Source organism: Cnephaeus nilssonii (assembly GCF_951640355.1).
Source record: "Cnephaeus nilssonii genome assembly, chromosome: 14".
Taxonomy (NCBI): Eukaryota; Metazoa; Chordata; class Mammalia; order Chiroptera; family Vespertilionidae; genus Cnephaeus; species Cnephaeus nilssonii.
Window position 1 is genome coordinate 68,387,132 of NC_137085.1, and position 22,695 is coordinate 68,409,826.

At 41.5% G+C, this 22,695-nt stretch overlaps 1 protein-coding gene across 11 annotated transcripts in view; it reads right to left on the reverse strand.

Moving 5' to 3' along the window:
* The window catches only part of LINGO2 (leucine rich repeat and Ig domain containing 2), a 1,264,400-nt gene extending 1,259,695 nt beyond the window's left edge, over window positions 1–4,705 (reverse strand). For 10 of the 11 annotated variants that reach the window (XM_079791176.1, XM_079791163.1, XM_079791166.1 and 7 more), the window contains exon 1: window positions 3,442–4,705. The gene's annotated coding sequence lies outside the window, so the exon portion shown is untranslated. Of the gene's footprint in view, window positions 1–2,587; window positions 2,720–3,441 lie in introns of those variants that run through there. The other variant, XM_079791175.1, reaches the window with a different exon arrangement.
* Window positions 4,706–22,695: the final 17,990 nt, after the last annotated feature.

Consider the following 22,695-nt stretch of genomic DNA (forward strand, 5'->3'; position numbering starts at 1 on the left):
CTCCTTTCATTTCCTTATCAAACATCTTTTTAAAGCTCAATTGATTTTCTTTCAGGAAATATGATCTTGTATGACTGAATAGTTCTTAAAGTTGTTAACACCAATGTAGCCCCTAAACCATAAATGAAAGGGGCTTGGTGACATATTTCTTCATCAAAATTATAAATGAAGGACCCAGAGGTTGAGAGCTATGATAAAGAGGAAAACATTCATGCAAATTCAGAAAACTGATTTTTTTTTTTTAATCTAGCATCATGCCTATGGGTAAATTGCAACCAAATTGGAGAACGGGTAACTGACAAGCCTTTTTGCATATAGTGACCTCTCCTTGTACTACAGGAAAACATTTCCACCTAGAGTCCTTTCTCAGAATATCTAGAGACCAAATGAAATCAACCATAATGACTACCAGAGCCAGAAAATAATCAGTTTTTAATTGAAGCATCAAGGCAATTAATTTGTGACAACATCCTATTACTTCTGATTCTTGACCTGAAGTTTCAGAGGACTCACAGGATTTTCAGGTCTGTGGCATCCCTGGAGCATCCCAATGTTTTTTGGCCTCTTTAAAAATCACATCTATTAGAGGGAAAAAAATGCTTTCGAGATGGAGCCCTAAAACTGGATTTGAAGTTACAAACCAGACTCACTAGTTTAATTCAATTAACTGTCAAGATACACAATACTTCGTATGCATCATATACACAGATCCTTAATACTAGCAGATCTTCCTCTGGTTTCAGAGGTGTCTTTCAGGAAACACACACACACACACACACACACACACACACACGCAAAAAAACAACAACACTGAGCTTACTATGCATTTATCATGGTTAATTCATTTCAACAAATAAATAATTTGTGCTATGCATGCTGATAACTATATTTAGACAATTAAACTTATTGAGTCACAATAAAATTTCTAAAACAGTATTTTTTAAGAATATAAGCCATCCTTTATGAAATTTCAGCAAGATGTTTATTCTTGCCTTCTACATAGAGTTCTATCCAATGTAATATGTAATGACAAACTTTATATAAATCTTCCTGGAAATCATGCTATGTGTTATTCTGGAATGAAAAATATCAGTAAATTGTCCTGATTCCAGTTCCACCAAGTTACACTTAATACATAACATTAACTTATTAATCAAATATAATAGATGCCCTACACATAAGTGATCCTCAAACCACTTCAGTCATCATTAATACACAATCCATTCCATTTAAATTCTTAAGGTGAAATACCTTGCCAGTGTCTCACAAAACATTTTACTGGTTCTCAGCAGGACGTGCTTCATTTTTTTTCTGCCTGACGCTCTGAGCTGTATTGGAAGTGAGGCATGCCACTGGATGGTCATGCTAGCACACTGAAGAAGATCCCCTTCTTAAAATGCTAACCTCCACTTCCCATATTGGACAAATACTTTTCACTCGTTCAGTAGGTGGCCCAATATTTCCCAAATGCTGGATCTCGGCTTCCATTCAGTATTCCCAGAATATTCCACACGCCATCATATTTTCTGTCTTATTCAGTATCATTCTGCAGGAGGTTTAACACCACAAGTCTTGTTCGTTAAGAGCCACCTTTAGAGGACTCTAAAACTGCAACACTGAATGTGCAATGACCACAGATGCTAGGCACAAACACAACACCCTAAGAAAATACATCGCCAGCTGCCCGGCAGACACGGTGTAATCACACCCAGAACATACAATACCCACTCTCTTTCGCGGGGGCGGGGGGGCGGTTTTGGACATAATCAGCAAACATAGCAAACATAGTCAGTGGCCCCCACCCACACACCCAAGGCAATGCCTAGCAGAAATGACTTTTGTTAGTGTCTTGAGCAAGAATTATGTCAAAGACAATGTGAAATGAATCAGACTTCTTCAAATAATCTGAACTCCAAGGCTTTACACAGCACTCTCCTGCCGCCCCCCCCCCCGCGCGCGCGCGCACACACACACACACACACACACACACACACACACATGCAAGCTTAACTTCACCCTCCTTCCTGGCCTGCCGTTCCGGCAATGACTTCCTTCTCATCTGTATCTCTCTCCAAGTCTTTTAGCAGCTTTGCTCTCTCCTCAGGGCCAACCCCTTGGGAAAGGAAATCAGTGCAATACCAGAGGATGAGACTTCACCCTCAGGTGAAAAGGAAGGGAGAAAAAGCAGAGGGTGTGGTACTCTTTTTCTCCAACCACACCCCAGCCCTTGAGTCGCGCACTCCAGTCCACTGCGGCTCAGGGGAGCACACCAGGTCCCCTTGCTCACCTTCCAGCAGCCCGGCCCACAGACCAGCCAGCAGGCGCACTCTCTGCAGAAAACTTCCCTTAACGCAGCCAAATATGCAGGGAGTCGGGCATAATGAGGGGGTAGTTTGAATAGACATGGCACGGAGCTCCACGGAGCAAGTCTGAAAGGCACCTTTACACAGAGACCCCACAGACCTGCACTCTCCATGGCTGCCCACCTTGGGTAACTGGCTGAGAATTTACCGATCACCGCCGCGGGCGGGGGGGGGGGGGCGCTTAGGAAGAGGGGGGGGGCGTACTGGAGAAGAAGGTTATTTACCTCCTGGGATTGCCCTCAGGATCGCGTCCCCCAAGTGGCTCCTGCTCAAGGCACAGCTTTTCCGAGCTCAGCCCGCATTCGGACCCGGGTCCCCGCCGCTCTGCGCGCAGCCGGAAGGCGCGCCTGGACCCGGCTCCCGTCCCCCGCCCCAGCCGGGCTCCTCTCCCTCCGCCGCGCCCGCTCCGCCACCCCGCGGGCACGCCGGCTCCCCGCGCTCGCCCTCCGCCTCCCGGCGCCCCCACACCCACCGCTCCTCCGCGCCCGCTGGGAGCCTCTAGCGGAGGCGAGAGGAACCGCAACAGACCTGCGGCGCCCGGGTTCCGACGCCGGCGCGTGGAGCCAGCCAGGCGGCGGCGTGAGCTCCGCGCACCCCCAGCCACCGGACCAACGCCACGCCGCCCCCACCTGCCCACCTGCGCCAGGCGCACCTGCCCCCCGTCCCAGAGGTGCTGGCCGTGCCCACAGCGCCGTAGGCAACGAGGGCGTGCGTCTGCGGTGCCGGGGGAGGTGGGGGGGGCGGGGGGGAGCTGGCAGGAAGAACACACGCAAACGCACGCCGTAAATCAGCCTGGACAGACGACCCGGCTGGATGCCTCTTTCCAATAGCTTCCCCCAAAAAGTGTAAGGACAGGACTCTTCCCCGGGGTTGCTGCCTCCCCCCCCCCCCCCCCCCCCCGGCACTTGGCTGCACCGGCTACTCCTCTCCGACTTGCCCGCCCCAAAGCATTCGTTTGGCGACGCCCGGAGACATCATCCTAACTTGGTTTAAGCCTCCCCCCCCCCTTCATCCCCTCCCCAACATTTCCGTTATTCTTCTTCCTGACAATTTAGGCAGCGGCGTGGCTGCCTCTTACCTTGAGACGCTGTTACTTCTGTTTCCTGTCCTTAAAATCCACAGCCCAGGCTGCGACGCACGCCAGTCCAGCGGCGGGTCCGCGGCGCCTCTCCCTCCGCTCGGCCGGCTGTTCCTTCCCAGGGGGGTCGGGACGGGGTGGCGGTTTAAAGCTCTCGCGCCCGGGGCGCCTCCAAGTCTTCACGCCAGTGGAAACGGAGACGGGGACAACCCAGCTGGCATCCAACCCCTCCTCGTCAACTTGGCTTTCTATGTCATGTTCTTCTCGGACCCCACAGGCCCATCCTCAGCCACTTCCCGGGCGGCGGGCCGGGAAGAAGCGGGTGTGCTCCGCTGCGGCCGCTCCTCTCTCTTGTTCTCAATATCCCCCCTCCTGCCTCCCCCGAATTTAGAACATCTACTCTCTGCTCGGAGGAGGTGGGGACGGAGGAGGCGGAGAGGCGCTGGGAGAAGAGCCACTCGGAGGCTCCGCTTCGGAAGCCCGTCTCCCTGGGCAGCCCTTCGCCCAGCCGCCCGCGCGGAGGAAACTTTGAGCTGACGCTGTGGCGGCCGAGCGGGGCCGGGCGGGCGCCGGGCGCGGGGCGCAGGGACGGGAGCGCCAGGTTAAGGAGGCTGCGAGGCGGCGGCTGCGAGGACCAGGGACACCGGTCAGGCGGCGGCGGGCGGCGGGCGGCTGGGTCCCGGCGGCCGGGCTCCGCGCGCGGGCTGCGCACACACACGCGCACACACACGCGCACACACACGCGCGCACACACGCAGGCGCGCGCAGCCCCGCACGCACGCCCAGCCCCGCGCCCGCCGCCCCGGGCCACCGGCGAGCCAGAAGTCGGGAGACGCGAGGCGGGGCAGGGCCTCCCGGGAGGCCGACGACGGGAAGACCCGGCCACTCCTCACTGGTTAGCCGGTGGCTGTCGGGGGCGGCGGCTCGCGGCCAGCCCCGTCGGGCTCCCTGCGGCGGCCCTGCCCTCTGGCTTCTAGGCTTCAGGCTGCTTCCTGGAGCCCCGTTCCCCGGAGTGAGGACAACAGACTACAGAGCCCAGTCCCCGTCCCCACCCTCCAAAGCCACTTTCGCGCCCCTCCTCTCGCCTGCCTTGGAAGTGGCTCTGGCCCAAAGCCGGGGAGTTTCGAGGGGGCTCCCCGAGGTCCTTGGAATAGAGGAGCCTACACTTCGTTCCCTGGACACAAGCCCCTCTCATCCCGCCTCTCCTGCCAGCTCGTCACGAAGCATCTCCCCACGGAGCTCCCGAAGCTCGCGTAGATGGTGACAGGAAGCTTTTGGAGCCGGTCTAATGCAGGGTCTACGCTTATCCTGTGAGCTGGACGGTAGCAGGTGAAGGATTCACTTGGAGAAAGGGGCGGGGCGAAGAGTCTGGAGACCCAGCCCCTTTAGCAGCCATTGCCAAGGTTTTGCTCCTGGAGTAGCCGCCCAAGTCTCCGGCTCGCTCTGCTCCCAACTTCTTTCTCTTCCTTGGACTGGCCGGAGGGATCGCTGGGTACTGCACCGCTGGAGCGCCCCAAACCGGAGAGACTTCGCTCTCAGAAGCGGCCCAGGCCCGCTCTCAACTCCCCTGCAAGGAGCTTCCCGGCCGGAGTTTGCTGACCCGCCCCGGGCTGCTGGGGCTGCGGGGACTTGGTCGGGAAAGTAAACTTTCGCCCTCTGGTTTCTGAGCGCGGTTCGAGCTCCTGGTCTGCGTGGTCGCTTCCTGACCATTAACCAGCAGAGCGTTACTCTGCCTTCCCAAGTGCTCGCCGGGCTGAGGGTTGCTGGGGGTTTTTTGCACTCGGGGGGCTTCGCGGGTCGCCCCAGCTTGGGACCTGCCGGGAGAAAACGCGCAGTTGCGCGGCGTGGAGACAGCGCGGGTGTCCTTTGCTGCGGCGCGGGGCGCGGCGCTCCGCCACCGTCTCCATCCAGGCAGCTCTCCGGGACCAGGGGCGCCTGATGCGCTACGTGAGTCCGCTTCAAGTTGAACGGCGGTGGGTAGACGCGGCCCAGAAGGCAGTGGGCAACCGCCGAACCCGGAGCCGCCAACCCACAAACGTGGAACCAAAAGATGATTTGGCTCGAAAGATGAAACTTGTGTTGATGGGAGCTCTAGCAGCGCGACTCGCGGCTCAGAAATCTCTCCAGAGCATTCGAAGGCCAGCGCTGCCGCGCCAAGGATCGGAGGACCAGTAGCCACAGGGCACACATTTGAATATTAGGGGCGAACTTGCATTGGATTCGGTGCGAGCTGACTCTGGAGGAAGCAGAGACCTAGAAGGACTGTGGGCTTTTAGGGGGTGATGGGTCGCTCCAGGATTAGGGAACCTCTGGCAACAGCCCCCACTAATGTGCATTGGTGCACAAGGCTCTCAGAGACCCGCGCGCGCGGGCAGTTGGAGTGCGCAGACCCAATGCCCAGACTTTCCTTCTGATGCAGTAAAGGGGAGGATTTGAAGCTAAACCGCGGAGCCTGCATGAAGTGAACAATGAATTTGGTGGTGAGATGCTAATGGATTAAGACGCATTTAAAGAAATGTCTGTGGATGTTAGTTTGCCAGGAGCGACGTTTTATGTTTCATATCCCAAGACGTATCTCAGATACTGACTTTTTTTGCAGCAGCGTTTCAAGTAGAGAATGTTCTCAGTGTTTTAGAACTTGATATAAATCTGTACAATGCCCGCTTGCCACAAGGTTTGATAGTTCTTCCAAGTCTCACCCTTATTCCTAATGAATAATTAACTGTTACTGCTACTGAAGTGAAGTGGCAATAAGCATTATAATATACTATTTTCAACAAAAGACCGTCTAATTTAGGATTTCTGATTACATAAGCCTATGTATTAACAGTAAAATATATATGGCAGACTGTTAGACAAGAATTGGAGGACGGCAGTCAAAAGACAACTCAATTCAGAGCTAATTACTCCCCAGAAAGGTTTTGGCTTGGAATTCATTTCCTGGTTGCTGCTGAGGTGCAGGCCACTGGCTGCTACTAATGCCTTTTTTTTTTTTTTTTTTGAAGTAAATGAAGATAGGTAATTGACACATTTCATACCTACAAGGTGTCTTAGAGTTCTGGAAATGTTGTGGACAGTCATGGGCCAGCCATGGCAGAGTCTCTACTTTGAGTTTTTGGCTCACAGAATGTGTAGGCAGCAGTGCTAACCAGGGGTCTGATGTGTTTGACATCCAGACACCTTCAGCAAAGTGAAGTGCCTGTGGACTTTGACTCTGCTTGTCAAAGTGGCCACAGTCAGGTGGCCATGGCTTCTAGAAGCATTCACTCTCACTCCTCTTGAAAAAGTGCAGTTTTCTCAGTGTGTGTGTGTGTGTGTGTGTGTTTTATTGTTGCAAAACCAAACTCACATTTGTTATTTGTTATACAAAAAAAGGGGGGGGGGCATAGAAGCCACCATTTCCCTGCCACTCTTCATACTTTGCTTTTATGGGGGAAAATACTTGATAACCAGGAGAAGCAAATCATGTCAGAGGATTCCCCTCATCCCTTACACCCTTATCTCCGTCTACATTATCAAGAGGAAGTTGAGACTCAAAGGTACTGTCAGATCCAAGAGCCTTCCAAATCCATACACCCCCAAATTAAAATAACTACTGTCTTGCTGCAGTGTTGCGTATTTCTATTTATTCTTTGACAAATTAAAACTGAAGTTGATATATATGGTGTCTCATCCACTGGAGACTGTCTTGAACTTTTTATCTCTTCAAGATAATTGCTATGTAAAATGTATCTTCAGGACTTTTTCCTTCCCTGGAGACAGCCTTTCATTTATTAGTATGCTGCTTTATTATAGATTAAAATTATTCTTTGTTTACTGGTATGCATTTCCCTCTGCATATGTATATGTATATGACACCATCCGAGAGCAAGGATGGTGTCATATACATTGTTGTTCCTCAAAATCTAGTACAGAATCTACCACTGAATAGATACATATACTAATAATGATGATAATGATAGCTACCATTTAAACTACTATGTGATTTATATACATTTTCTGTTGATCCTCTTCAAAACCTACTGACCTAAATTCTATATCTCAAATTACGGGGAAATTACCCAAGATCACAAAGCTCTTTTGTTGCAAATGAATTGGGATTAGAACCTATATCTCCTTGACTCTGAAGCCTGTACTGTTAATCACTTTGTTCTATTCAAATGGTGAAACATTACATTTCTCAATTAATTACTCAAAGTTAAAGAAACAAATAAATATGTCAAATTTAGAATGTTCTTTGGCTCTTATGTAATTGAGTCAAGTTTAGGAACATTGGAACAGTGCAGTTCTCTTATGCTAAAATAAGGTACTATCTTCTAGGCATTATTACCATGAGAATACAAAATCCTGAGTTTTATGTTTCCTTGAAGGAAGGGGGAGTCAGGCCACTGTGAATTTTACTTTGCAGAAAACTTTCCATTATATCTATGTTGATACATATATGTTAAAAATAAAATTTCAGTTATGCAATATGAGTAAGTTCTAGAGAACTGCTATACAACATTGTGCTTATAATTACTGTATTATATTATACTGTATTGTGCACTTATAATTTGTTGAGAGAGTAGATCTCATGTTAAGTGTAACTACCCCAATTAAATAATAAAAATAAGTACCGGGAACACAGAGGACATTGAATATAGAGAGACATAGCAGCATGCCATAGAGGTGCAGTTGATATTTCTAGAGGCTTACATTACAAAACTTAGTTTTGGAAAAAAATTAGGATGTTCTCTTCATACTGATGGTAACAGAGAAAAAGAGGCCTTATCTCTCCCAGTTGCTGTGGAGTAGGTTTCTTGGGGTACCACTGGAATAAGAATTTCTGGAGGCACCTATGGGAGGATGAGATACAGTAGGAAGCTTTATTTCCATCCTGGGTCTCCAAAGTCCCATTTCACTTAGTCTAGTCATAGAAGAAGTGTAGCTGGGGCTTCAACAGAGTCAAGTGGCCAGAGTTTCCTTTCCACATTGGAGCTGGGTCCAGCCCAGCATCAGGCTAGCTTAGCTTGTGTTTCCTGCTGCCGTCCATCAGTCCATTATGTGGGGGGTCCATATGGTCCATGGCGAATGTAAGGAAGCAGGAATGAGGGAGCCCCATGAGCTAAGAGCAACAAAGAGAGAACTCCTTTGTTTAGATTATGTGTTCCCAAATTTTCTGGTCTTTGCAGTGGACATGACCATTCTGGCCAATGATCTCTGTTTGCCGGGGTTCTTGTCCCAGCCTTACAAAGGGTTCAGCAATCTGGAGAAAGGAGCTGATGCGTAGATTAAGAAGGAGTGCAAAGACGAAAGATAATTTTGAAAGGCATTGGGGGTCAGAGGAGCTTCCAGCTAAAGGAGCTAAAAGACTACCCTTGTCTAAGGACCCCATGCTATTTATTCATACAATTTGTCCTAAGGCAAGGTGGAGACATACACTTCAAAGGGTATGGTTTCAAAGGGTAGGTTTACAGAAGCATTGTCAGTTTGGGGAATAGCCTACAGCTGTTCAGGTGTTTGGCCAACAGGAGGCAATAAAATGCCCTGAGCTGTCTGGCAGCAGAAAATTCTATTCAGGATTGGGGGAAGTGCGGGTTAGTTGTTCCAACAGGTAAACTACATATGTGACTCAGCCCTTGTTGAGTCTCCCAAGTCCCATCAACTTTTTGATGGAACTCATAATTATTACATGCTGGAATTGGTTCCCGGCACTGTTCCCAGGTGTGATTGACAAGAAAGTACCTTTCCTATGTTACCACAACTTTACTGGGCATGCTTTTGTCTTTCCTTTGTCCAGTCTCCTTCCCCCAGCTCTCTTTAAGAGAATAGGCCAGTGGTTCCCCGGGGAGTGCAAAGATACAGCTTCCTGGTGAAGCTGCCCAAATGACAGGCCTATAACGTTTAACTTCCCCCTTTGCTCCTTTCCTATTACTAAGTAGCTAATTGCAACAGTACAGTTATATGGAAAGGTCTCCATGATATTTTAGGTGAAAAAAGCAAGGTGCAGAAGACACCAGAAATTAATAAAAGTGGTTAGGGTTGAGAGGTGAGTGGACAGATGGTGTTATAGTTTGAGGTGAGACTTTATATATTCTTTTGACTTTAGAGCCCTGTGAAAATGTTTCCTATCAAAAGAAGAAAAAAGTGTTTTTGAGGGTTGCATAGAAATAAAAATATTATAACAGATGCATGTCCTCCATTGTTTAAAAAAAAAAAGTTAAAAGTTAAGTGGAAGATGTGATCCATTTACTCACTCCCTCCCTATTCCAGGGAAAAACCTTGGGAGAAAAAAAGTGAAGAGAAGTGTCTTAGTCATCTTGGGCTGCCTTAACAAAATGCCACAGTCTGGGTGGCTAAAACAGCAGACATTTATTTTTTATCATTGTTCTGAAGGCTAGAACGTTCAAGATCAAGGTGCCAGCTTATTTGGTTCCTGGTGAGAGCTCTCTTCCTGGCTTGTGCAATGCCATGTTCTCTGTATTTCCTCCCCTAGCCTTTCCTTGATGAGGGGACATGGAGAGAGAGGGCAGGGTGGTGAAAATCTCTCTTCTTACAAGTCTCCTGAGGCCCCACCCTCATAACCTAATCTAACCCTAATTACCTCCTCAAGTCCCACCTCCAAAAACCATCACATTAGTAGTTGGGGATTCAACATATAAATTGGGGGAAGGGTCACAAGCATGCAGTCTATTACAAGAAGTGACCAGGTCTAAGCCTCCTTGTCAATTGGACATCTTCTGGAAAAATGGACTAATGACATTTGCTATGAAGAATAACCCTATCATTGAAGTGTCCTTAGCAGGATGTCTGTGGCTAAGGACGACCTATAACAAATAGAAACAAGGTGTAGGAGGCATCACTCTCTGGAGAAGATCATGTAGGCTGTCTAACCCTGAGGTATAAAATGTCTCATAATTTGAATGCTTCCCACTATGTGAGAAATGCCACTTATCTGTTCTGGGCTTGAGTAACATGTGTGCTACTAGAAAGGAAGACCTAGAGAGCCATTCTTGATAAACCTTTTGTTCGTATCCTTGAAATGATTTAGTTTAGGTAGATATTGCTTATGATATCTGATTTGTGGCAGCCTGACTTGAAAAATCTAGTCCTGTGAATAGCTCAGAAAGTTGGTGGCTTCTTTAAAAGTGCACCCAAACCTGACTGAACATCTTTTGTGTAATAGGCACTATTCTAAGAGAACTAAATTTATTGATTCATTTAATACTAACAGCAATTCTCGTGAGTATTATTACCTTCATTTTATAAATGAAAAGTCACAAAGAGGTCAAGTGACCCTGCCATGGTCACACAGCCGATAAGTTGTACAAGCAGGGTTTGAAGCGTGACTAAGTTCAGAACCCAGGTTCTATATTAGCTGTAAAGCCTGTTAGAGGAAGACTTGGCTATACTGTTCATCACAGACTCCCCAGACCATAAATAATACATGACTTCTAACTGAGGGGAAAAAAAACAAAAACATGAACAGAGGAAAGTAACACTGCCCGAGGACTCCCTGTGTGCCATGCACTGTGCTAATTACATAATATATATTATTTACTTGATTTGCAGAATACCCCATGCATTAGGCAATATTACTATCATTCTACTAATAATTAATATTAACCTGATTATTTTCCCAAGGTGTCACATCTATTAAGTACAGAACTGAAATTGAAACCCAGAACCTATTGTTTTTTAACTATTACACCACACGGCCTTTAATTTAATAGTATTTTAAATTACAGTGTTGTACTTGCAACTAAGTCACATGCTTAAAATTCAGTAATCATTATAGTTTTTCCAATTCAAAATACCTGCTACAACAAAATAAACATAAACTAACCATGGAATAAATATCTAAGTAGTTGGAGTGTTTTGCTGAAGAAATTTCCTAATGGTCAGTGATTTACCAAACCTGCCATCCTACTAAGATAAGTGGGTACCCTTTTGACTAAAATATATATATATATATATATATATATATATATATATATATATATATATATATGTTTTTATTGATTTGAGAGAGAGAGGAAAGGAGAGGGAGATAGAAACACTGATGAGAGAGAAACAGCCATCACAAAATTTCAAAATGGCATACACTATTGCACATTAGAAAAAGAAAACAACCAAGAGAAAGATTTACCTCTACCTGATTCAAATTTCCCTTTTCCTGAAATCCTAAACATAAAGCAGCCTTTCACATGGGAATGGAAGAATGAGTCAGAGTTGTCATCTAGGGGCCAGCTATTGATGGGACTCATGTACCCGGCCAAGGAGTTTAAATGCACCCTGATGAAAATGGTCATCATGTAAATAATTTACTAGTATCTCTACATTAATGCATTGCTATGTAATTATTAAACTACAAACTCTCAAGTTAGACCCTCTGGCTTTAAATTTTGGTTCTGAGACTCTCTAGTTGTTTAAACTCTTCCATGGATAATCAAAGGTATCACAGGGGCACATTGGAGGGCACACCGGAGTAAATCACTATAAGGGGTAAAGATGAGGAATGGAAATTCTGAGAATGTTGCTCAGAGGACTACATTCTAAGCAGAATCACAAAAGTTGAGTTGGCAGTAGCCTGAATATAAACAGGGAGGCAGAAACCTATGCAAAGTTTTTGAAAATGGGATGGGGGAGAAGAGGTAGGAAGGGAGAGAAGAAGAAAGGGAGAGTTTGTTACCTTTGGGGTAACTGCAAGGGTGAGGTCTAAACTAAAGTTTAAGAAACAACTCCCATAGTCAGAAAGTATTTGAAGATAAGAGTCATTAATTTAAAATGGAAACATTAGGATGGATCCTAATCCAGCCTGACTGGTTCCTCATAAGGAGAGATTAGGACACACGGAGAGATACCAGAGGCTCTTATTCACAAAGGAAAGATGGCATGATTGCAGCTGTCTGCAAGCCAAAGAGAGAGGTCTCGGGAGAAACCCATGAACACCATCATCTTGGACTTTCATTCTCAAGAACTATGATAAAATACATTTCTGTTGTTTAAGCCACCCAGTCTGTGATATTTTGTTATGGGAGCCCTAGCAAACCAATACAGAAGGGAAGATCAACTATGAGATGGAATTGGAGAAGTCAGCCTCAAGCTACTGTGTTGATGGACCTTGCCAGCTACACTTAGGGTACATGAAGAGTATTGCAAAAAGCTTGGGTAAATTGTTTCAAAAAAAAAGCTTGGGATAACACGAATAAGCTCATTTTCCTAAAATCATGTTAGAGGATGAAGACCAAAGGAGGGCAGATGGAGCTAATTAGCAATTAAAGATGTGGCCTGACCTAAGGCAATGAAAATAGATGTGGAAAAGGTGTGGAGATTGCAGAGATAAAGAAGGCAGGGTTTAGGAATTGATCTGATAATGAGTGGTGTGGAGAGGGGCAAATATAGGACCAAATAATAGTACCCTTTTCCAAGATTGGAAACAAAGGATCGATTTTTAAAAAGATTTTTTTGTTTAAATTGTGTGTTTGTTTTTGCTAGTAAATAATTACAGGTGATGATTTAAGCATAGTCATAGTGACAAATACAAGTGAATACACAAAAAGATTAAAAAATTAAATAGCAACTTAAGAAAACAATATAAGATGTGTCTTAAGCAGTATGCAATTAAGCACAAATGCTTGATTTAAAAATAGGTAAATCAACATAGAGATGTGAGATTTCCTAAACTGGAAGATCAAAATAGGATTTTTTTAACATATATATTTTATTGATTTTTTACAGAGAGGAAGGGAGAGGGACAGAGAGCTAGAAACATCGACCAGCTGCCTCCTGCACACCCCCCACCGGGGATGTGCCCACAACCAATGTATATGCCCTTGACCAGAATCGAACCTGGGACCCTTCAGTCCGAAGACCGACGCTCTATCCACTGAGCCAAACCGGTTTCGGCCAAAATAGGATTTTTAAAGGTTGGAGCTGGTTTTTCAAAAATAGAGGATTTGAGAATATGAAGTTGAATGGAGAGATAGAGAAAAATGAATAAAGATAAAATGAACCAAAGCATGGTGAGACCGTGAAAAGAATATTCATACATAGGAAGTATGAGTTAGTAGATGAGTATAATTGAAAGTGGTTTCAAAACTCCACTTAAATGAAATTTTAAAGAGTTTTGAATTCTGGGATAAATATGGAGATATTTATCTTGAGTATATTGGGGATACATTAGTTATTGTTTTTGGATCACATATTAATTAGTAAGAGAGGTTCAGTTGTGAATAATGCCATTGCTTAAATATTATAGTATCTATTTCTCCAGTAGAAAAGAAGTCTGGGGGTGAGTAGGCAGGCCTTGTGTGGTGGCTCCATTGTGTCATAGTCAGATGCCCTGTGGTTGTCCTCCTGCTTGGAGCTTCTGTTCTCAAGGTCATTTTGTGTTATAAGAACTCAACTGAAACCCCAGTCATCAAATAGAGTAGGATGGAGGGACGTGAAAAGGCAACTTCAAGAATGTTCCACACAATACTTCGGCTAACACATTTTCCCCAAACCCTAGTCATTTAGTCACCACGACTATAAGGCAGACTAGGGGACATGTTCTCTCTGAGCCATGTGGCAACACGCTTCTGCTGATAATCGGAGATCACTTACTGAAAGCTAAAGAGAAAAATAAATGCTCCAGTTGGACTCTATCCATTCACAACCACTGGTTATTTTTGACCTAAGTTCATTTTCTAGAATAATTAAATAATTATGTTCTTGTTATTACCCTTAAATTTCTCTAGACTTCTTTTTTACTCCTTGTGGGTTTTTGTTGTTTGTTTTTTTGTCTCAAATTATAAGCCTCTTTTATGCTCACTAAATTTTATCTTGCCTAACTAGTATCAAACATTAATGTAGTGGAATATTTTGTGTTTTGCATACACACAAGTGCAGTAAAATAGATTTTGAAGTGTTTACATTGATAAAGCATTATTATACGAATAATATAATCCGAAGTCTAGCATAATGAAATGTTCATGTTATGAGGGCACAAAGAGGTGATAATATTAAAAGTGCACGAAAGTAAGCGTCTGTCACCTTGAAAAAGTACAGCTTCTAAAATATTCTTACCAATTTCTTTTTTTTCCTATTTCTACATCCACAGAATTGTGTCTCTTAATAGAATATACTTCTGGGGGAAAAAATGTTGCTAAAATTTTATTTTCAAGCCAGTACCATAGCAGAAAGCATCAACGAAAAATTTCACTCTTCATTTGAATATTGTATAACATGCCTCAACTCTCTGCCAATTGACGTTGGGTTTTCTAAAGCTTTGCAAACATCAAGAAGACAAAGCACAGCTTCTATTCCAAGAAGTGTTCTGACAGCAAGATGAATGTGAGTCTTGCTGAAAGGGTGCCAGTTTGCAAGTGTTTTTAGTGGGCAGATAAAGCAGCAGACGGATAGACTCAGTTTCCCACTGTGTTGACAAATTTCAAGAAAGCAATGACCCACTTGCCCAACACAGTGAATTTTGGGTGGGAGAAGAGCAGATGGTAAAATTGTAACAAATGCGTTTTATTTATTTTTCTGGGATACAAGTTCTTTTTTTAAGCTCTCTCAATGAATGCTGAATAGGTTTCCATTGTACAAACAATAGATATAGAGGGGGTAGGTAGCACTAGTTTTAGCCTCATCTCCAAGTTAATCAACAATATTTTCCTTTTTTTTTCTCACTAAACTTTAAATTCTTGAATTACAACCTGATCCACAAAATCTTAAATGGTAGGTGGTCTCCTTCCCAAAGAGATTATGGTTTTCTCTTTCTTTCCTCCGTCAAAATAATAATAAGATGACATGGCTTCACCTACTGTACTCAAATAATTTCCATCAAGAATTGGTTACAGGATATGAGAGGGAGGATAATGGTTGACTATGTGAAATACACAGTGATCTAAATTATCTAAAAATGAATTACCCAAACTTCTTAAACAAGATACTACTGTACTCAGAGAAGAGGACAATCAAATGTACAGCAGAAATACAACAGATAAAGTTGTTTTGCTGGGTCTAGAATATTCAGCACAGTCTCATGTATTTTTATTATTATACATTTGTATATACACCAGACCACAATTTCACAGGTTTTTATTTATATAAATTCTTGGTTCATGACATACTCTCATCGTTGTTCTATGGCCTACTTTATAAAACTTTCATTTTTAAATTTTTTCCTAATAATGTAATAAGCAATCATAAATTCATTACCTATAGAAAAAATTGGGTGTCTCGAAAATAATTTAAATCTAACCTTGAGTCCTCCCATCCTGTAACTAACTAATCCTTCTTCCTTCCTCAAACAGTTTATGTTCATCATTAATTTCCCTATTTGTTTTCTTTTCCTATATCTATTATCTATTCTAAAAATAATTTAATCTATTTGTTTAATTTTATGCAAACGTATTATGCTTTGTTTAATCTGGGAGCTTATATTTTCCATATATTGTTATTTTGTATGTAAATTGCAGTCCAGCTGTAGTTCTTTTTTTTTTTTTTTTACTGCACTTTTGTGCGACTATATCGCAATTTATCTACTTTCCTGTGATGGGCATTTAGGTGATTTCTATACTTTTGCTATCGTGAATAATTTTGCTAATCTTTCTATGAACCTTCTTGTATATGTCCCTGAGGTACTTGCATGAGCAGAATTGTTGAGTCATAGAGGATGTGCTTGCTAGACAATGGAAGAAAATATCAAATTATTTTCCAAAATGTTTGGAGAAATTTACATTTTCAGCAGCAATGTATGAAGTACCATGTGGATATACAACATCTCCAATATAAGATTTTATGAGACTTATTTTTGTCAATCAGAATGATATATAATGATACTTTGGGGTGATATTTATTTGCATTACAGATATCAGTTATGAGCCTTATCATCTCTATATATTTGTTAATATTAATATTCCCTTGTCTGTGAAATGCCTACTCATGCATTGCTCATGTTCATTTTTTAGTGGTTATTGTACTTTTCTTATTGAGTCATAAAGGTTCTCTATATGAGATCTCTTAGATCTGATTTTTTTTGTCAGCACTAAAACAAAATCTTCTGATTGTAATTGGTCTCTTCTTTCTGTTTAATCTTTGGTTACCCTAAATGTTTTTGATAAAATGATGAAGCTTTATTAAAAAGGAACTAAACCAAATAAATTCATCTTATATCTTATGAACGGGGCATTCCTAATCTGTTTTACCAGTCTTAAAAATGCAGTATTAAATAATGTGGCATTGTGCATTTTATTTACCTGAGAAGTGATCGATGATTGAAGGAAGATTAGTGCTATAATAAATGGAAATCAATCATTGCCAGTTGCCAGCTCAACAGGAAACACGCATAAGTGGTAATCATTTCCATGATTGCACCCATAGTTTAAGAATGTCCCCACTGCTCACTAACACATACAATGACAGTTTTAACCCAAATAAAACATCTTTGGAGAAGATATGTGTTTATTGCTTCTAAGACATAAAGGAACATTGCTTCTACTACTGCTCATTATGAAGTATAGCAACCACATATTAGTAAAGCAATATTTGAAAACAGCATTGACTATTCTGAGTCATTCACTTTAGCCATAGTATTATAAAGGACACCTTTTGAGTTTAGATTTGTATATGGAAATGTTACAAATGTTATTTAAAATATTTCTCCGAGTCATTAAATCTTTAGGTCTTTTGGGAGCTAATTTGAAAAATGTATAAAATACACTTTCTAGTGTACTAGAATTCTACTCTCAAAGCTTTCAGTTGTCCCCACATTTCAAGGAAATGCCATCCCTTTAGGCACAGCTCCTTTTCCTCCCATGCTTAGATCTCTTGCCCCATCTTCAAACCTTTTGTTAGTTTCATACTTACCTTGATAATCAGAAATCCTGGCTTCTTAATGCAGAACTTATTAGGATTTGTATTAATTTTCTCTATTCAATATTTTAAAAGGTTAGGAAGTAATGTATAATAGACATAAACAAGAGTATATATTTTTAAAAAAATTAAGTGGGAAAGAGCATTAGTCACATAGTTTCCATGCTCTTAAATGAAAATTCAAGTTTAGCAAACACTGATTTTTCTGGTTTTGACACTTCTGGCTCATTTATCTTGAGGATTACTTCCTAATTTGTTTTTTAAAAAAGAATTAATTTTTCTTCTTCCTTTATTTGAACTATAACTTATAATATTTATTCTCCACTTAAAAAAATTATTTAGTAGTCCAGCTGGTGTAAATCAGTGGTTGAGTGTCAACCAATGAACCAGGAGGTCATGGTTTGATTCCCAGTCAGGGCACATGCCCAGATTGCGGCTCGATCCATAGTGGGGGGTGTGCAGGAGGCAATGGATCAATGATTCTCTCTCATCATTGATGTTTCTATCTCTCTCTTCCTCTTCCTTCTTCTCTGAGATAAATAAAAATATATTTAAAAAATAAAAAAATTATTCAGTGCGAAAATCAGTGTTTGCTTTGTTTAAAAATAATATTTCCCTATAGGAAAGCAAATACAGCAGTCTTTGTTACACTATTCCTGTCTTACCGATAGACCGGATCATGTCTACCAAGGCCACTCTTTGTCTTAAGCATACGTGTATCTATTGTTATTCTTATAATTTCCTGTTTTAATATCTTATATAAATGTTTGACTACTGGGCAAGATTGTCTTTTGAACTATGTGAGAGCAGGGATAATAATATATTTTTTTCTCCAGTTCCCACAAAAATTCTTAATACTTAGTAGGTGCTTAATATTTAAATAACTCCCTGACTTACAGCTGCATAGTATTCAATGGTGTAATTTTTTTTATCCACTCATCTATTGATGGGCACTTGGGCTGTTTCCAAATCTTAGCTATTGTGAATTGTGCTGTTACAAACATAGGGGTGCATACATTCTTTCTGATTGGTGTTTCGGATTTCTTAGGATATATTTCTAGAATTGAGATCACTGGATCAAATGGCAGGTCCATATTTAATTTTTTGAAGAAACTCCATACTGTTTTCCATAATGGCTGCACCAGTCTGCATTTCTATCAGCAGTGTACTACTATTCCCTTTACTCCACATCCTGGCCAGCACTTGTCGTTTGTTGATTTGTTGATGATAGCCATTCTGACAGGTGTGGGGTGATACCTCATTGTCATTTTAATTTGCATCTCTCTGATGATCAATGACTTTGATCATTTTTTCATGTCTATTGGCCATCTGCATGTCCACTTTGGAGAAGTGCCTATTTAGGTCTTTTGCCCATTTTTAAAAATGGGATTGTTTGTCTTCCTTTTGTTAAGTATGAGTTCCTTATATATTTTGGATATTAACCATTTATTGGATGTATCATTGCCAAATATGTTCTCCCACACAGTGGACTCTCTTTTCATTTTTTTGAAGGTTTCTTTTGATGTGCAGAAGATTTTTATTTTGATGTAGTCTCATTTGTTTATTTTTCTCCTTGGTTTCCTTTACTCAAAGAGATGTATCTGCAAACATATTGCTACAAGAGATGCCTGAGATTTTACTGCCTGTGGTTTCTTCTAGGATTTTTATGGTTTCATGTCTTACATTTAATTCTTTTGTCCATTTTGAGTTTATTCTTGTGTATGGTGTAAGTTGGTGATCACAGAAAACCCTTTTAAAAAACGCTGGTCATAAAAGTAAGATGAAATAATAGTTACAGACAAGTAGCGACTTTGTTCTATTCCTTATTTCAAAGGAAAAAAAATCAGGTAGCCAATTGTAGGTTTATTGGGTAAGGATTAAAAAAAAAGACAATGTTCTCCACAGATAGAATGTAGGAGAGTCCATATGCAGCTGAGAAGTTGGGTGAAATGACCTTTGAAGTCAATGCCAATCCTTCAAATTGATGAAATTTACTCCAGGAAGCACTATGCACTGCCATTTGTAAAGGTGGTCCCCAGAGAACCCTCTTCCTAGATTTAAAGAAGTCTACTTAGTAGGTGCTTAGTAAATATTTATGGAAGGCCTCAAGACCCATGAATTCAACTTCCAAAATACACCTTGAAAGGGCTAATTATTTTGATTATGACCCTGGACTATGTTTTCTTTTTATTATTTCTTTTTAGATTCTAGCAGTTTTTTCCTACATTCCCTCAAGTTTTCACTCTTGCCTCTTTTTCCTTCATTGCTTCCCAACCCACTCCAAACTTTTTACATAGAATAACCATAGCAACTTTGGAAAACTCTAAACCAATTTATGCCTTATCTATTCAGTTTACCCTAACCCCTAGCTATCTTGGCCTTCATTCTTTTCAAGATCTTATTATGTTCTTATTCCTCTGCCTAGAGTAGTTTTCCTCAGGATGATCTCATGGCTATTCAGTTCACTCAGACCCATGCTCAAGTGTCACCTCTACAGAGAGGCCTTTCTGATCCAGTCTCTAAACAGTGAACTCCCCCCCTTGTAGACCTCCTACATTCCCCACTTCCAAACCCAGGCCATTCTCTATGGCTATCCTGCTTTATTTATTTTATATGCATTTGGCATATTTTGGGTCTAACTCCTCCAGTGGAATCTCAGCTCAGAAGGGCAGGGACTTTATCTTGTCATTAATTTTTCTTAGAGCACAACAGATTGTTAAATGTTGCCTTTTTTTTAACAAATACATATCTAAGAGAATAGTGTTGTTTTTTTAATTGTGTTAGAAGGACAATTTTTTTTTTTGATAAGGTAAGTATAAAATTACCATACTGACAGTATGTAATAGCTAAATTAATAGCACTGTTATAAAGCTTAAAATACCAAAATATGGGTTCTTCAAGATAGTTTAAAATAGACTGTATAGCATGATCATTTCTTGAAAAATTAGTTTGGAATATGAAAGAGGCAGCAATTTACAACGCACTTTGCAACAAGTTGCTAAGGTAGCTAGAGTATGCCTAAAGCATTTCATCACTTTAATAATTGTATAGATTTTCAGTAAGCAGCACACGAGACATGATAAGTAAGATGTATCGTTGTGTGAATTACTTTAGTCTAGAAAGCAAGCTTCCTCGCACACATTTACAGAAGGTGCTTTTCAAGGACATTACCTCTTAAGGATGAAAGACTAAACATGCCTAAATATTAATAAATATGTCATTCATAGTACAAAGTTATTTTTCACACCTTGCCTTCACAATTTCATAAATTGAACAGTGTATGAGTTAATAATTTAATCTAGAATTTTGCTGAATACACTATGTTAAGTCTAAAAGCCTTCAAAATGACATTGTAGGGGATTGTTTAGTTGTTCTTACTTAACAAAAGAAGAGCTTTAAATGCATTATTACCTAATATAGTAGCAACTATTATTAACCATATGAGGAAACCAGGGCAAGGAGAAGTTAAATCAGTACTTTCCTTAAGCGCCCCTCCCCGACCTCACCCCCACCTAGTGACCTCAAAATAGAGTAACAAAGTTTAAGGCATCTTACTGACAGGTCTGTGCTCTTAATCACTATGTTATTATGTCTCTTCATTAAATATTATCAGGATACAAACTGCATTTTCCTTAGATTGTTAGCGATTAGAGATACCAGAATTTTGCTGGATATATATCCAATGTAACACTCAATACAAATATAGAAATAAGTCTGCAAATGAATAAAAGAAGAATGAGAAAAGTCAGAGAAACGACTGGCATTGCAGAAGGCATGTTATGACATTAGCATCAATGGCAGACATGGTATTTCCATGGCCTGGAATCAGGCTCAACTTGCCTTTTGCTGGTTGTTTTGACAGACAGCTGTTAGCTGGTCCAGCTCTCAAGCTCCATGCACCAGCGCTGCCAGGACTCAGTCAGATGGAAATACAGAAAGCACACATCTCTAACAAGTCTCACTCCAGCAAATGCCAATGAAGAGAAAAGAGTGCTGGGGTGTGCTCTGACCAAGAAATCCTAGGTCCCAGTGTGAGCTGTTTAATTCCTAAGGAGAATCGGAACAATCTGCTGGGAAGTTCAAGCTGTGAACCTAGATAATCCTTCTTCCTTTACAATTCCCTTTCAAAAACTTGATTAATATAGTAGCAGCAGTGGCAGCATTTATCTTGTAAATGGTAACTAAATGAAGGATTTGGATACATGTGATATTTAGGATTTAGGCATCTATGTATTAGGGACCAAAGTTCCAAAAGTGATTATTGGTTAGTCTCCTACTTGTCATTTGGATTGATATTCAATTTCCTAATAATTTATTGCTTATCTAAAAATCTAAAAGAAGAGTAAGTACAGGTCCCTATTCCTAGCGAAGGGTTCTGGAGCCCACTTCTAGCAAGCATTTTTGTGTTAATGTTTATCTAATATGTAATATTTTTAAATAATCAGATGAACAATAATCCTTTGTCTAGATTGAGGGGAATAAATGGTGATGAAAAAATAATAATAAAGAAAAAAGTAAAATTTAAAATAATTTTAATATTAAATAATAATAATATCTATTTTCTTAGTGAATTTTCACAGTCCTAAATGACAGAATTTTTATTGTTTTAAAAATATATTTTTATTGATTTCAGAGAGGAAGGGAGATGGAGAGAGAGAGATAGAAACATCAACGATGAGAGAGAATCATTGATCGGCTGCCTCCTGCACACCCCACACTGGGGATCAAGCCCACAACCCAGGCATGTGCCATGACCAGGAATCAAACTATGACCTCCTTGTTCATAGGTCCATGCTCAATCACTGAGCCATGCTGGCCGGGCAAGGTAGCATTTTTAATCAACATTTTTTACCAGGGAGAAAAACAGATGCAGAGCTTAACTTATGAGTGGAAAGGTCAAAACCAAATTAAAATTTTCTTTTTTTGTTTGTTAATCTTTGCTTGAGGATAATTTTTCCATTGACTTTATTTTTTTAGGGAAGGGAGAGACAGAGAGAGAGGCACATCATCTATGAGAGAGAGAGACAGATTGATTGGTTTCCGCCTCCATGTACCCCAGATAGGAGCCAGGGACCATACCTACAACCTATGTAGGTGCCCTTGACCAGAATCAAACCCTCCGAATGCAGGCCAATGCTCTAACCAATGAGCAAATAGCTAAGGCCAAATTCAAATGTTCTGGCCTATGTACTTTTGATTTCATTGTAGTTCCAATAATAATAATAATAATAAACTCACTTGAAAAGTCTTTTTGATTAGAGAAGTTATCTGATATGAGTGATACCTGATTAATTAATTTATCTATATTTCTTATACCAGGTACTTTGTGAATATGACATTCAGTCACATTTGGTAATGCAACTACAACTGGATTAAGGAAAAATGGAGCCCCACTTCAGTAAGGAATCTTTA